Source organism: Macrobrachium rosenbergii, chromosome 2 (genome assembly GCF_040412425.1).
Source record: "Macrobrachium rosenbergii isolate ZJJX-2024 chromosome 2, ASM4041242v1, whole genome shotgun sequence".
NCBI classification, from domain to species: Eukaryota; Metazoa; Arthropoda; class Malacostraca; order Decapoda; family Palaemonidae; genus Macrobrachium; species Macrobrachium rosenbergii.
The window spans coordinates 67,944,347-67,959,301 of record NC_089742.1 but is presented as its reverse complement, the minus strand read 5'-3'; the positions used below and the strand labels follow the sequence as shown (position 1 = coordinate 67,959,301).

The 14,955-nt window shown below is 36.2% G+C and overlaps 2 protein-coding genes across 4 annotated transcripts in view; one reads left to right on the top strand and one right to left on the bottom strand.

Annotated features, from left to right (window-relative positions):
* The window catches only part of Rpb7 (DNA-directed RNA polymerase II subunit Rpb7), a 525,952-nt gene that overhangs the window by 184,664 nt on the left and 326,333 nt on the right, over window positions 1–14,955 (bottom strand). The window contains exon 1 of one of the 3 annotated variants that reach the window (XM_067120382.1): window positions 1,415–1,628. The exons of the other annotated variants lie outside the window; for them this stretch is intronic. The gene's annotated coding sequence lies outside the window, so the exon portion shown is untranslated. Of the gene's footprint in view, window positions 1–1,414; window positions 1,629–14,955 lie in introns of those variants that run through there. 3 annotated transcript variants of the gene reach the window in all.
* Window positions 1–14,955, top strand: part of LOC136848112 (uncharacterized) — a 408,534-nt gene that overhangs the window by 69,218 nt on the left and 324,361 nt on the right. The window lies entirely within an intron of this gene.

Here is a 14,955-nt window from a genome sequence, read left to right as displayed (position 1 = left end):
TGTTTGCGAGTCCTCAACAATAGGATATCGTCTTGTTTGAAATTGCAGTGCACTCTACTTACTGCCTGGTTTCCTCGGGAATGAGATGAAAAATAAGGTTAATTGCAGTAATATCAACCATTTGTTTGGCAAATTCCGGTATTACATTACCTTCACATTACACTATCTTCCCAACTGGGAAGATAGCGCACCAGTTGGGTTATGTAATTCAACTCTCCTCTGTTAGGAACTTGCTTTGATATGTTTGGCTTAAATACAGTAAGGAGGTGTTCAGGCTGGGGACGTGAGATTACTCTTTAGTCCTTTTTACAAAGGACTTGAAAAAATGTGCAGTTAATAAAAGGACAAAAACAGCTTATGCAACCCCGAAGTTAATCGAAATAAGTCTTATATCTTAGGACATTTTAATACATTTGTTATAGCTTGATCATTTCATGTTTCTCTTTAATATTGATATAAAAGGATTTTACAGTCATGTCTTCCCTTAAAATGAATCTCCTATTACTTCCCAAACCGAATAAAACAGATTTGCATTTGATTCGCTAAACTGTGTATTCCTGAACTCTTGTGTCTCAACGGGATAATTAGTTGCATTAAGGTCTCTAAACTCCTCAGCTCAGCGTCCTTAACTCTCTGAATCATAAGAGAACTCTCATAGGAAGGGAACTAGTTTCTTAAGTCAACAAAAGGAATTTCAGATCGTTGAAACTTTCCATATCTGTTCTCAAATTCGTTAAGTAAGTCTCAACATTATTTTTTAAGATTTCGGAATAATGGCCAGTCTCGTGGGAGTTTTAATACGGGAGAAAAGAAAACGTGCCGCTATGAAACACTACCGGTTGTCAAAATTTCCACTAAGACAAATATTAGTTTTAACAAAATTTCCACTAAGACAAATATTAGTTTTAACGATCTTGAAATTTTTCGTTCAAATGTTTTCGACATTTTTGTAATTCTGCCAAAATCTTTTTAGCAGAAAAACTCCATAATAATGTAAAGCCATAGGGATGACGATGACGGGATCAAAATGAGAATTTTTAGGACCTCTAGGACAAAACCTAGGTTGTAGTAATTAAGTTGGTCATTAACTTAATCGACGTTTTATTTCACCAGGAACGCAAGGAAACGCAAATGCTTCGCAAATTAAAGATTACTACGATCACCAATTTCACCTCGGGGTGGCGACAAAGACTGTAGAGATCCGGATGGCCAACTGACTGACTGATTTATAGTCATCAAAACTGGTGTAGCAACATCTAAGTTATTGACGTCCAAGGGAAATTTAAGAAAATCTTTATGTCAAATCGGATACGATATCAGCTATTAATTTTTTTTATACGAATCCTAGCAACCTTGCTTAAATTGTGCGTAAAATATATTACGATAATTGAAAACACTGAAACGTAGGACTTACCAGAACCGCATTCTTCTATGAACCTTGAATTTTGGGACGCCACTAAACCAATCAGCTTCCTCTTTTTGGGCACTACCAGACAATCGACGTAACGGGGTCTCGAACGGCAGAGCTACACATTCTATTTACGCCGGTATATTCTGAAACTACCGGAGGACTTTGTTTTGGGGATCTCCGAATATAACCTAAGCGAACGCGTTACAGGTATCGAATCAGCGACAGTATGCTGAACAAAACGCCATTATAGTTTTTTGTGACTCAGGAGTCCATGGATGGTAAAATGAAATAGAGGTAAAATGAAATAGAAATAAGATGGACATCTTGGCGAGGGACTAGCAACTTTGCCTATTGGTATCAGTCAGAATCATACAAAGAAAATAAGCTTTATAAACTCTTGCACACACACACACACACACACACACACACACACACATATATATATATATATATATATATATATATATATATATATATATACATATACATACACACACACAGTATATATGATAGACATTTTATAGAGTGATGCGGCCACGCCACTGCCAGCATTTGAAAGGTGCAACTGGCTAATGGGCATTTTACGGGTATTTGATAGACATGGACGCCAAATGCCTGACAGAGGAAAAGATAGTTACCAGAAGGTACTTTAATTTTAAACGACAGGTGACACATTAAAAGGTGTCTGTAAAAATTTCAGTACACAAAAAAAAAAAAGTAATCAAAACATAAATTGAGATTCCACAGTAAAACCTATAAATAGAGTTTAAACGTGACAGTTACCACCAATAGGCATTATTATTATTCCAATAAAAGTTGTTAATGAAGCAAAACTCATCTCTTTTACATCATACAGTGTCATTTCATGGCCCAAAGACTTTCAAACTCGCCTAAATAAGTGATTCCTGTATGAAAGCAATCTGTATTGATGAATGGAGAGCAATGTCCGTGTGGTGTAAGTATCATCACCATGGAACCAGATAATCCTTCCCGCAGGAATTCTGATTCAGCCACGGTGCAGAATTCATCAAACACAATAAGGAATTTTTAGATTCATAGGAAAAAGCCCCTTAAACACTCTTGCTTCTGATTCTTGAAGACTGGAAATAAGTACCCTAACTTTTTAGTATAAGGTTAATAAGTGTACAACTTTAAGAGCATTATCTTTGGCCAAGTAACATGAATAGGGTAGATTTATCTTTAACCAGGCAGTATCAATGTTTCCGCAGTTGTCACGAGGTTAAAGTTTGCACGTTTTCTTGGGGAATACGATGAGAAACAGATAACTTGGATTCCTTGCAAATGAGTATTTAATGCACTGGTTAGGAGGCGTTCAGGGAGTGTGACTCTGGTAACAGGTGTTCTTAGTCACCTATTAAGAGATTTATCAGCTGTGTGATTACTGAAGCTAAAAGTATAACAACTGCTGGTTCTTTCAATGTAAATTTTATTTTTGATGATGTTGCAGCTCTGCAACGGAAGTATTTCAGCGTGGCTTGATTAATTTTATTTTTTATTATCCACCGACCCACGTACTGCAGGAATAAAATCCTTGGGGATGAACCTCGACGCTAGGCTTCATAGGCTGTATCAGGCTCCCGAGCCCCAACCTGGAACGGCAAACCTGAAATTTTTATGGTTACCCAGGCATGTCTCGCCCCTGCATTGTTTTCACTTCTGTTAGACACGAAATAGGAAGTGGCGACTTCTCTTTAAAACTTAATGATAGCATTAACATTCGTCCTTCCACAAGGGCACATCACCTCGTGACAGTGAACTAGACCATTTTCGCATCTAGCCAAAAAAGGGCTACGGATTATGGGTGACAGGGTACTTACTCAAGCATATCAAATTTGGGAATGGACACCTAAGATTAGGGAAATGACCTTCCTGAGAATAAAAAATGTCTTGTGGACGTGCCTGTTGGCTAAAACTAATCAACGAGCAAATATTTAAATGTTGTAAAATGTTATACAAATGACGAATGGACGTGATATGAATAAATTGATGGAAATGTGAAAAATGAAAAAACTGAAAAAAAACATGGCAAGATATCTGTTTTTCTTCACTGTACCAATTCTCTCACCATTACTTTTTGTCTTAAAACTGGTTATAAAGGGATGCTTTTAGAGTTTTGTAACGAACGTGATTGTAATATAATACACATCATTGTTATTATTATTTCATCCACATTTCCAACTAAACGAGTGAACAACAAACAGGTTACTGCTAAGCCAGACATTCCTGCAGCAAAACCGGGTTGGTAAGAAATGGAAGATTATGTAAAAGAAGGAGACGTAAACATGAGAGAAGACTCAAACAGAAATAGAAAGAGCATATAAAAAATAATGCTAATATCATTCCTCACAGGAACAAGCTATTTTCAGTTTGAACATTGCATGAACAAAACACAATGAGGGAAAAGAATAATATTTTAAGCAAGGGAAAAGAAATGACAAAACCCATGACACTGAAGAAATTCCCGAATGTTTAAACTTTGTAAAGATAACGCAACCAACTGCATAACAGCGTCTTTATGCTTGTTGGTTTAGTAAGAGTAATAGGAATAATTCATAAAAATAAGTTATATAAACTGGATAGAATTAGGGTATTTCTTGGTACTTTATCATTCGAATATTACTTAAAGGAATATCAGCATATGTCCATCTGTTTGTCTGATTCAGGAAAATGAGGAATCCAATTCAATATTTAGGTAGGGGCTTTTATCAATTTAAACCATGGAGATGAAATTAAAAACATTTAACAAGGAACTGCTTTCTTAAATTAAATATTTTACCTGGCCATGCCGCCGAGGAAATACATTGCAATATGTGACCGCTGTATTTAAGTATGGTACTTTTTTCTTGTTCATTTTACTTATTTAGATGAACCTTATTCATATGGAACAAACCCACAGACGCCACTGACTTGAAATTCAAGCTTCCGAAGAATATGGTGGTTCATTAGGAGGAAGTAAAAGGAGCTACAGGGAAATACAGAAAGAGGTATGACATAACATTCCAATAAAGAACATGTCCTATGATTTTCGGTCCGATAACTTTCGCCCCCCTTTTTAGCAAGCCTAAGAATGCTCTCTTTGCATTCTGTAATATTCTGTTTTCATTCTTCAATCTGCTCTTTAAGAGAAAAAAGAAAGCTCTGTCGCTTCCTTTGGGATTAAAATTCTGACTAGGTTGTCTGTGTATCTGTTTCTAATTGGTTAATATTTGCAGAGAGAGAGAGAGAGAGAGAGAGAGAGAGAGAGAGAGAGAGAGAGAGAGAGAGGAGCAAGATTAACCCCGATAATGAATGTATGAATAAACTCATCAGACGGCGCAATACAGTTTAGCAACACAATCATTCATAAGAGGGAGTAAAAGCTATTTGATTACGTAAAACTATCAAATAATACGAAAACGCAGAGGAGTCTAAAGCCAAGAATGTAATAAAAATTAACCTAATACGAAATAATTATAAATATTTATGTAATATGCCGTGTAACTCGATTTGTGCTGTATTTATATCAGCAATTCCGATTCTGCAATATCTCACATACCCATCTCCTTCAAATCTTTATTTTGGAGTCTTCAACTCCAATTACAGTGATGAAATAAAACATTTCCTAGGCTATACAAACCAACGTGGGATTACGAGTTCACACACACACACACACACAGAGACACACACGCAGCTCCACCACGAACCAAACAAACACTCAAGGCCGAAATTTAATTATTGATTCAAAAGAGCTTTCGGGCTGAGCCCAAAGGTAAAATGAAAATCGGTATTGGTTCAGCTCCTGATATTTTCACAGGATGTCCAAAAGGCAGGTTTTGATTGATCATGGGCTATTTGTTTAACCACTTTTATAACTCGCTCGCTGGCGTCCATTATACAAAATTTCCGCGGGACTCTAGATGAAATTGGGGATGATGCGACGGGGGAAATTGCCTAAAAGGGAAACGGCGAGAGGATTAATAACATCTTGTGCGAGATGCGTAATGGGTTTTCGTCATAAAAGCTTGAGGAAAGAGAGAGAGAGAGAGAGAGAGAGAGAGAGAGAGAGAGAGAGAGAGAGAGAGAGGTGGCTAACATGTTTGGCAAGGGAATGATGGATAAATGGCAATGTATAACGCCATTCATGCTTATAGGCAGAAACAAAAAAGTGAGCCGGTCTGGACATGTCAAGATTTCTAGTTTATAAAATATGGAAAGGAATTTCATTCTGTGAACGTGAAAGAAAGCAAAAATCCTAATGGATGACTCTTACGTTCTTAATGGAAATAGTTTTTTCTTAACGGAAATAACTGTACTATTACACACAGAAACGTAGAAGTTATGCCAATTTCATAGAAAATGCAAGAACTGGTGGTATCATTTACAGTTCAAACAATGGAGCCATAGGAATATGGGTTTTCTTTGGAATGGAGCCAACGTTCGCAGATGGGTTCGATATGGGAAATATAAAGGTGCCTTCTATTTTGTGGAGGAATACTATCAATATCATGAAAATAGTGATCTTCTTGTAAAAGTCTCAAATAAGATTTTTCCTAAAACTTGAGCGTTATTCAAAAGATTTAATACTGGCAAAAGCAATTTTTTAATTTATAACAACAGAAGACAGAACTGAATGCAATTTAGAATTGAGGCCAAAGGCCAAACGCTGGGACCCATGAGGTCATTCAGCGCTGAAAATGAAACTAAGAGTAGAAAAGTTTGAAAGATGCAACAGGCCTCGCAGTTGCACTATGAAACGATTGTTTGGAGAGGATGCAGAGTGAGATGGAAGAGAATATGAACGAAGGTGTAGTAAAAGGAATGAAAGGGGTTGCAGCTAGGGGCAGAAGGGATGCTGCAGCGAACCCTAAGTAGTGCCTACAGTGTACTGTGAGAGGTGCACTGACGGCATTATTCCCCTACGGGGACAGAAGACAGAACGAATTTCAGCACCTGCGGTTCAGGAGAATTAAAAAATTTCTTAAGATGAGAAATACTGCCTTATGAGGAAATGAAGAGTAACGGGGAGGCAGCGAGATCAATATTTACTCGTTATTGGTACAAAGTTGATGTTCCACACAACACCATTAGCCAAAGTAAGTAGCAAATGTTACACCGTCAACTTTCTGGCGATGATTCTGTGAAGCCCATGTGTACATTGCGAGGATCAATTCCCCCTCATTTCTAATTAATGTACTGGAACTAGTAACTGTCCGCCATCTTATTATTATGCTAAACTGACATTACAACAGAGAAAGGTCTTGGCTCTTGGTGCATCTCGGGAAGAAGAGGTAAGGAACATTCTTAGTCATTTGCACGGTTTGACTGTTTGCCTGCTATGAAGGTTATCCTCTTAAAACTGGAAGATGATCTAAAGTCTCCATCTGAGAGCTTTCTTAATGCTAATATCTGTCTTGCTTACATGAGCCACATTGTAGGCCACTTGTTACAACTCGGATAATCAGCAGCAAATACAGTATATTTCCACAGATAATCGCAAAACTACAAAGTCCGTGAGGTCAGGCCTGTACCGAGGGAGGGTGGTTATGGGGTCGAACGACCCCCCCCACACAACTTTCTGGAAGTCCATATTTTCTGTGACTATCCTTTTCATTAAACTGTACTTATAAAGTAATAAATAACAATCTTTTGTTTTTCTGGCAAGTCTTCTTTTATAAATTTTGTTATTAAACATTAACATCATTCTTTAATAGTAGGAAATACAAGAGTGTTAATAGGAATATGATATAAGCCACCACATTTGTAGATTTTAGTAAAGAAACGATAATTTTAAAGCTGTGGTACGATAATCTGGTCGGAGAAATTTGACGACACTGCAGCAAGGCTGCCGAAATGTGGAATTTTCAAGTATTTCATCTCATCTTGGGTACGGGCCTGGAGGTGCTGCATTTAGGTAAATAGCTGTACAGACCACGTATATCTGGGGACTCATATCAGAGAGGTTCCTGGTTTCTGGGTCTTGCGAAAGGCAACGTGTATCAATAACAAGCACGCTTAAAAGTGAATCATAAGCTACAGTTGCCGAAATTTTCGAATCTATTAACAACTGAAAACTTATTTGTCGAGAAAGAACTTTTCCAAGGTGAAATGTGATGTCCTGTGAATGGAGAAGGTACTGAAAGGTTCTGTAGATGGAGAAGCTGCGGAAAGGCTAAAAACATTCGTAAAATTCGTGGCAAAAAAGCATTACACCAACAACAAATGTCCCCAATATTTTAACAAGCCAAAATTAACAACGAGTATGTCTTTTTGCCAGTGCTAGTTCGGCGTGTAAATTTTTCTTTTATTTTCCCTTCTTAGTAAAGAGGTGAAAGCTTTCGTCCTGTGAACTATTTGGCTATGTAATATGTAAAATGACACATAGCTCACATAGCTCATTTAACAGGTACGTATCGTGTCATTAAGTTAGAAATACTAAGTAAACGACAGGCGAGCGCCCGTACACATATATGATTGCATATATGAATGCAGAGGTCATTATCTATATGGAGAATAAGCAATTGTAGGATCTGTGCACATATCCTTGCATTCTGAATATAGGCAGGTGTACACAGTTAATTTTTCCGGTTAACAAATGTGCGTACCATTGCACACACTCATATTTACATATATTCATATTTACATTCTTATATATAACTAAAATACATGCTGAATATAAATGAATCTGCTTTTCAGCAAGTCTAATTGAATCAACAATTCGTTCAAATCATGTTCGGACTTCGTGGAAGGAGCGCTGATTGGAAATAGCTTATACTTATTCGGTGATGCAATCATCAAGTCATCGAACAAAGGTCTCATATTATTCCGATTCCCTGCATTGCAAACGAATGAATTTCTTTGCACAAAGGAAATAATTGCTCTAACGAATCTAACTCTTACACGCGACACGTTATAATCAGTCCAATCAAAGGAGAAGAGCGATTTACGTGTGTGTGTGTGTGTGTGTGTGTGTGTGTGTGTGTGTGTGTGTGTGTGTGTATATATATATATATATATATATATATATATATATATATATATATATATATATATATATGTATTATATATATATATATATATATATATATATATATATATATATATATATATATATATATATATATATATATATATATATATATATATATATATATATATATATATATATATATATATATATATATATATATATATATATACTATATATTCCTATCCTTTTTTTTTCGGATATATTGTTATATTCACTGTCTGTTTGGGATTGCTATATTCCCTTCTTTGATTCAGTCCTCAAAGGAGAAGAGCGATTTACGTGTGTATGTGTGTGTATATATATGTAATATATATATATATATATATATATATATATATATATATATATATATATATATATATATATATATATATATATATATATATATATATATATATAATGTATGTATATTGTATATATTCCTACTCCTTTTTTCCTCGGAGGGTGTGGAGTCAGAAGTTGTTATGCTTTTGATTCTAAGCAGGTCTGCTTGGGATGAGGTTGGTAGGCCCGTGCCCTTCTTTGATTTCCATCCGACTCTGGAACCTATTCAAAACCGGGTCGATACCGGGGAACCCCGTGTCAGTGCCGTCAGTGCACCTCATGCAGTGCACTATAGTTACATAAGGTTCTTTGCAGCGTCCTTCATTCCCCCATTCGTTCCTTTTACTGTCCTCCTTTCCCATTCTCTTTATTCAATCTTACTTTCCACCCTCTCCTAACAATTGATTCATAGTGCAACTGCGAGGTTTTCCTCCTGTTACACCTTTCAAACCTTTTACTGTCAATTTCCGTTTCAGCGCTGAATGACCTCATAGGTCCCGGTACTTGGCCTCTGGCCTAAATTCTATATTCAATCAATAACGGGAAAAGGACGGGAAAGGACCACAAACCTTCTAAATGAGAGAAAAATGCTTTACTAGCGAACTACGCCATTCCCTATATAAAGAAAAACCAATTATAATTACAAAGAAATTAATCCATACACATCAATAATCCAGGAGGTCATAAAATTAAAAATTTAGCAATACGAAACCTTCATTAATTAGAAGCATCGCTCTCATTCCTATCAGATACTGGGGTTTATAAATAAACCTTTGTAGTGTAAAGCCAACTCCTGAGTCAGTTCCGACCTATAGGTTTTCGATGGACTGCCAAGGAACAGTTACAGATTCCTCGCGGCCACCGGAAATACACGTCCGCCATTAAAAGGCGATACTAACGACACGATGAAGACAATACCGTCGTCCTGAGGCTGAGATATTCTATACAATTTTCTTTCGAGACACAGCCACTGTGTGTGTGCGTGTGTGAGAGAAGCCATTCGACCGATATCCATTAGTGTAATTAGGGACGTCACGACTCGAAAAGATTTGAGGTGGCTTTTGCACCCCATTGCATGGCGTGCCTTTGCATCCGATTTCTCGTCCTACATGAAAATGCTTTGCAGTGCTTTGTGTCTTGCCAGCTGTTTTGACGCAAGAAGTGAATAGAATCATGTTATTTTCCCACTGATACATAAGAAGGTTTCGTCTCAATTTTTTTTGTGGTAGTAACATCGCACAGTATTTACTCTATAAAAGCATATTCTCAGCCAACGGTTTTTATATAAAATTAGGAATACAAGGAAACGGAGAGGATTAAATTTTGCACTAAATATAAACGGAGGTTTAGCCATTGTCTGGTCCCTTCCACATTAGTTGTGACCCACCGCAATCAACTAACTATCTCTTGAATAAATATCTGCTCTGGTGAAAAGAAGCATAGTGGATTTTCAAGGGAACTGGACTAGATAGCTTTTTTCCCGCCCGATATCGATCTCGGGACCCTTGTGGTAAGGCATGCGAGAGAGAGAGAGAGAGAGAGAGAGAGAGAGAGAGAGAGAGAGAGAGAGAGAGAACAAGCAAGCTCTTCTAGAAAAGTTTTTGGAATATAACATAATATTTCGTTTGAAAACAAAATTCTTTGATCTTTCTGGTCGGATGCTGTTTGAAAATGCATGAAAACTTTCCTTTTGAATTCTCAACCTGTCACAGAATTAACGAGGAAACGAAACAAAGATGCCTCACAAGTATGAAATTCTCTTCTTTCTTATTCGAACAGAAGACAGGGTCTTCTTGGAAGGAGAAAGAGAAAGAGAAAGAGAAAGAGAAAGAGTCAGTTTTATAAAGAGAAAACTGTCAGTTATTTCACGAACATTTATAGTTCGAGTATCTCTCTTTTAACTCTCACAATTTCTCACACAACTAATATCAGTTTTCTTTCTCTTTTTCTCTCTTTTTATCTCTCACACACAGACAAATCCATCCTTCTCTCACATACAAAACAGTTTCTTTTCTCTTAAATTCTCTAATGTCTCTCTTTCTCTCTCCCCTGTACGTAAGTTTTTCTGCGTAACGCCTTTATATTCTTCTGATGAATGGAATCCCGCATAAAATATTAAACACTTGGCTCTTAAAATTCCCTGATATCTTTGTTTGGCTGTTTGCAGATGCTCGCAAAAGATATCTCAAGGCGAGAATTTTATTTGTCTTTTCTTGCCTCACCCCACTGCCTATATATATATATATATATATATATATATATATATATATATATATATATATATATATATATATACATATATACTGTATATATATATATATATATATATATATATATATATATATATATATATATATATATATATATTATATATATATATTTATATATGTATATATATATATATATATGTATATATATATATATATATATATATATATATATATATATATATATATATATATATATATATATATATATATATATATATATATATATATATATATATATATATATATATAATGCATATGTGAGTTAGTTGGTCAGGGCAACGACACAAATCTTAACTTTCACCAACGATGCCGGAAGAAAGTTATATTTTATCACTTTTCGCATATTTTGTACAGGTAGATTTTTCTTTGTCCGTTAATTATAAGGTTGTTCCTTACTTTTTGAAGAGATTCCGAATGAAGTGAGGGAATGTGGTTACATGGCATTCAGAATATTGAGGAGATTTGAATTTTGTTCAGTCTCAACGTCATGTAGTGAATTTAATTCTGGGCCCGAAAATGTACAGATTGATTGAAGAGTTTTTCACCTGAATCATACACAGCTCATATGTCAAAAGCATTCTGTTGAAATCCTAACCTCAGTTTGAAATTTAAGAAATCTTGAATTTCAAAATTAATTCATTGAGCTTGATAAGCTATTATTTGATGTTATATTAGTATTTAAGTTTTTTTTTTGAAATGGCCATGTGCCATAGACATTGGGACCTGTCCCCCACTGTCTGTCGGCCTAAGAAACAGATCAGCGCCTGCCCTATAAGCCTACAGAGTCCCAGGAGGACTTTAACTTTCACTTTAACTAATTGAGAAACGTGTGTGATAATGACCGTTTTATCATCATATGCGTTATTTCATTTTCCTGTTAGATAAGACGTTATTGAATAAAATTAATAGGATTCTCATTTAATTTACATTCAAAGTGCGAATATCTATATAATGGATGGAAGTCGTTTATGCCCAACGAGAGAGGTGCTATTTCCTTGCTGCCCAAGATTGTACAAATACAAAGGTTTACAGTATGGGAAGATCATGACTTTACAAACCTAACAGGATTTTTGAAAGTAAGCAGAACCAAAATGCATCTGGAAGTAGTGCCCTTTTATTAGCGGGGCTAATGCCCGAAAACTCTCATGGTGGTATCGTTGTAGAATACAACCGAACAGCGCCAGTGATAACAGAGACAAAAGACTATTAAGGCTCTGGAATCTTGTGGTTACAGCTTCCGATATTGCATTCTTGCAATTACGGTCTCGAGGCAGCCAGGCCGCAGTAAGAACAATTTATTTTTATTTGTGGTTTTTACTTTTTTTTTTTTTTTTTGCTCGCAATCGAGAGTGCATGCTTTTCGTTCAAGTACTCTGAAAACAAAGACTACGTCAAGTGGCTCGTTCTGGATTTTTCGTATGAAGTAATGAACATCTGGCAACTTGAAGTCTTTCCTATTTGCATCAAGCAAAAGACAAAACCTGCATGATGTTTGTGTTTATATTCTTCTATGACAACATACTCGTTGTGGAGTTATATTGCTTTTACTCATATTATCATCATACCCGGTTTTCGAAATGGACTAAGCTCGACGAATTATAATATTAGAGTTTAAAAGTAATTACCACAATTATACCAAGGTGGTGAAACTAAGTTAAAAACACTCTACATGATATCGCAACCTTGGCAACCCCTAAAAAAAAAAAAAAAACACTCCCCGGTCCAGTATAAACTACTAAATGTATTGCTTTCAAAATTACTGTCAGATTGCCTAGCTTAGGATTGTCATGTACATACCTGAATCAGGACATTGCTGTCTGTCTATTTATACAATCATTTGGATATGTAAAGGGTATTAGTTAGCCATTTTGAATTCTTCTCCGTTCTTGGGCCTTGAATAACTTCGCAAATTGAGCGACCGATAATTGCAAAGCAACCCCCATACCACTGCAACGGCCTTCAAAACCCAAAAGATTTGACTGTAAGAAATTTAGGCTATCAAGCCAAGCAATGAATAATTGAGGCACTGTCGACCATTCAACGCTTAATCAAGTAAAAGGAGGGAGTTGGATTGGTTGTACAGCAAGATAAAGAGTTCCAGAAAATAAAGGAAATGTAGTACAAGAATCTCAAGGTGGAACGGGGAGAAAAAAGTAATAGTTTGAAGTGTTGGATAGCAAGATTGAAGAACGGAAGCGGGAATGGATGTTAAGTAAAATGCTAAAAAGTGGGTGCAGCTGGAGCCGATGGGACGCTGAAAAACCATTTAGCAAGACCTACAGTGCACCACGTGAGTTACACTGACAGCACTGCTCTCCTACAGGGAATTCCAGAATTCCAAACGGCGATAGAATACAAATCAAAGTCATCCCAACGAAAGCAATGTGTGGAGTTCTTTCGATTCGATAGCACTCCACACTCGAGTTAAGCATAAGGGTGTCTGGGTTACATTTCCAACTGTCAAACAATCAAATTATTATTTTAACCACAAATGTAGCAATTCTACTGAAAACTCGTGTAAATTAGCCTGATTCTGCCTAAGACTCACTACAATTAAAAATTATAAATGGGGAGTTTAGAATTACTTTAGAATTTGTAAAATGGTTTTTAGTTTATTAGATATTATTCAGAATTTGCCCGATACTTGTAAAACAAAAGAAAAAAACGAGGAAAAGTGCGTCACGAAAATAAATAATAATCACTGCTGAATGAACATCATTTACATTTATATGCTACATCAGCTTAGTGGCAGATACCGTTAAATCACATTTTCTAATTCCGCTTTAATTTGTAATTAAATCAAAAGACTCATTAACAGAGGCAAGCACAACCTAATCGGGTATATAGACGCCATTCTATGCTAAACGATATGGTATAACAGTTTCCACATGAGAGAGAGAGAGAGAGAGAGAGAGAGAGAGAGAGAGAGAGAGAGAGAGAGAGAGAGAGAGAGAATTCCCTATGAAACGGGTTCGATTTTTATACTTCAATGTTGCTTTTTACTTTATTGAGTGACTTGGGGATCACGCATACGCACACACTATACATATATTACAAACGTCCTTTAATATCCAATTCGCTCTACCTCGGAAATAATATATTTTCATATATGTTACCGAAGGGGAATTTTTTAGTTGATAATAAGTTCGTCGTCCCGTGGGCTCGAACCAACGAAAGACAAGAACTCAGGACTACAGTGACGCCTTTACCCACACGGCCAACAAGTGAGGTGTAAGTTGATACCGGCTCCCACCTACAAATCCCCGTCGAACTCAGGTGTTTGTATTTAGAGTCGATATCAACCCACCTCTGCCATGTAGTCCTGAGTTCTTGTCTTTCGTTGGTTCGAGCCCACGGGACGACGAACTTATTATCAAATAAAAATTCCCCTTCGGTAACATATATGAAAATATATTATTTCCGAGGTAGAGCGAATTGGATATTAAAGGACGTTTGTAGCTTAATGCTTGTATATGAATCACGGTGATGTGATAAAAAGTCATAATATGGCTGCGTGCGACAAACTCACTACAAGGTCAGCATGGCAGAGGTGGGTTGATATTGTCTCTAAATACAAACACCTGAGTTCGACGGGGATTTGTAGGTGGGAGCTAGTATCAACTTACACCTCACTTGTTGGCTGTGTGGTTAAAGGCGTCACTGTAGTCCTGAGTTCTTGTCTTTCGTTGGTTCGAGCCCACGGGACGATGAACTTATTATCAACTAAAAAATTCCCCTTCGGTAACATATATGAAAATATATTATTTCCGAGGTAGAGCGAATTGGATATTAAAGGACGTTTGTAGCTTAATGCTTGTATATGAATCACGGTGATGTGATAAAAGTCATATATATATATATATATATATATATATATATATATATATATATATATATATATATATATATATATATATGTGTGT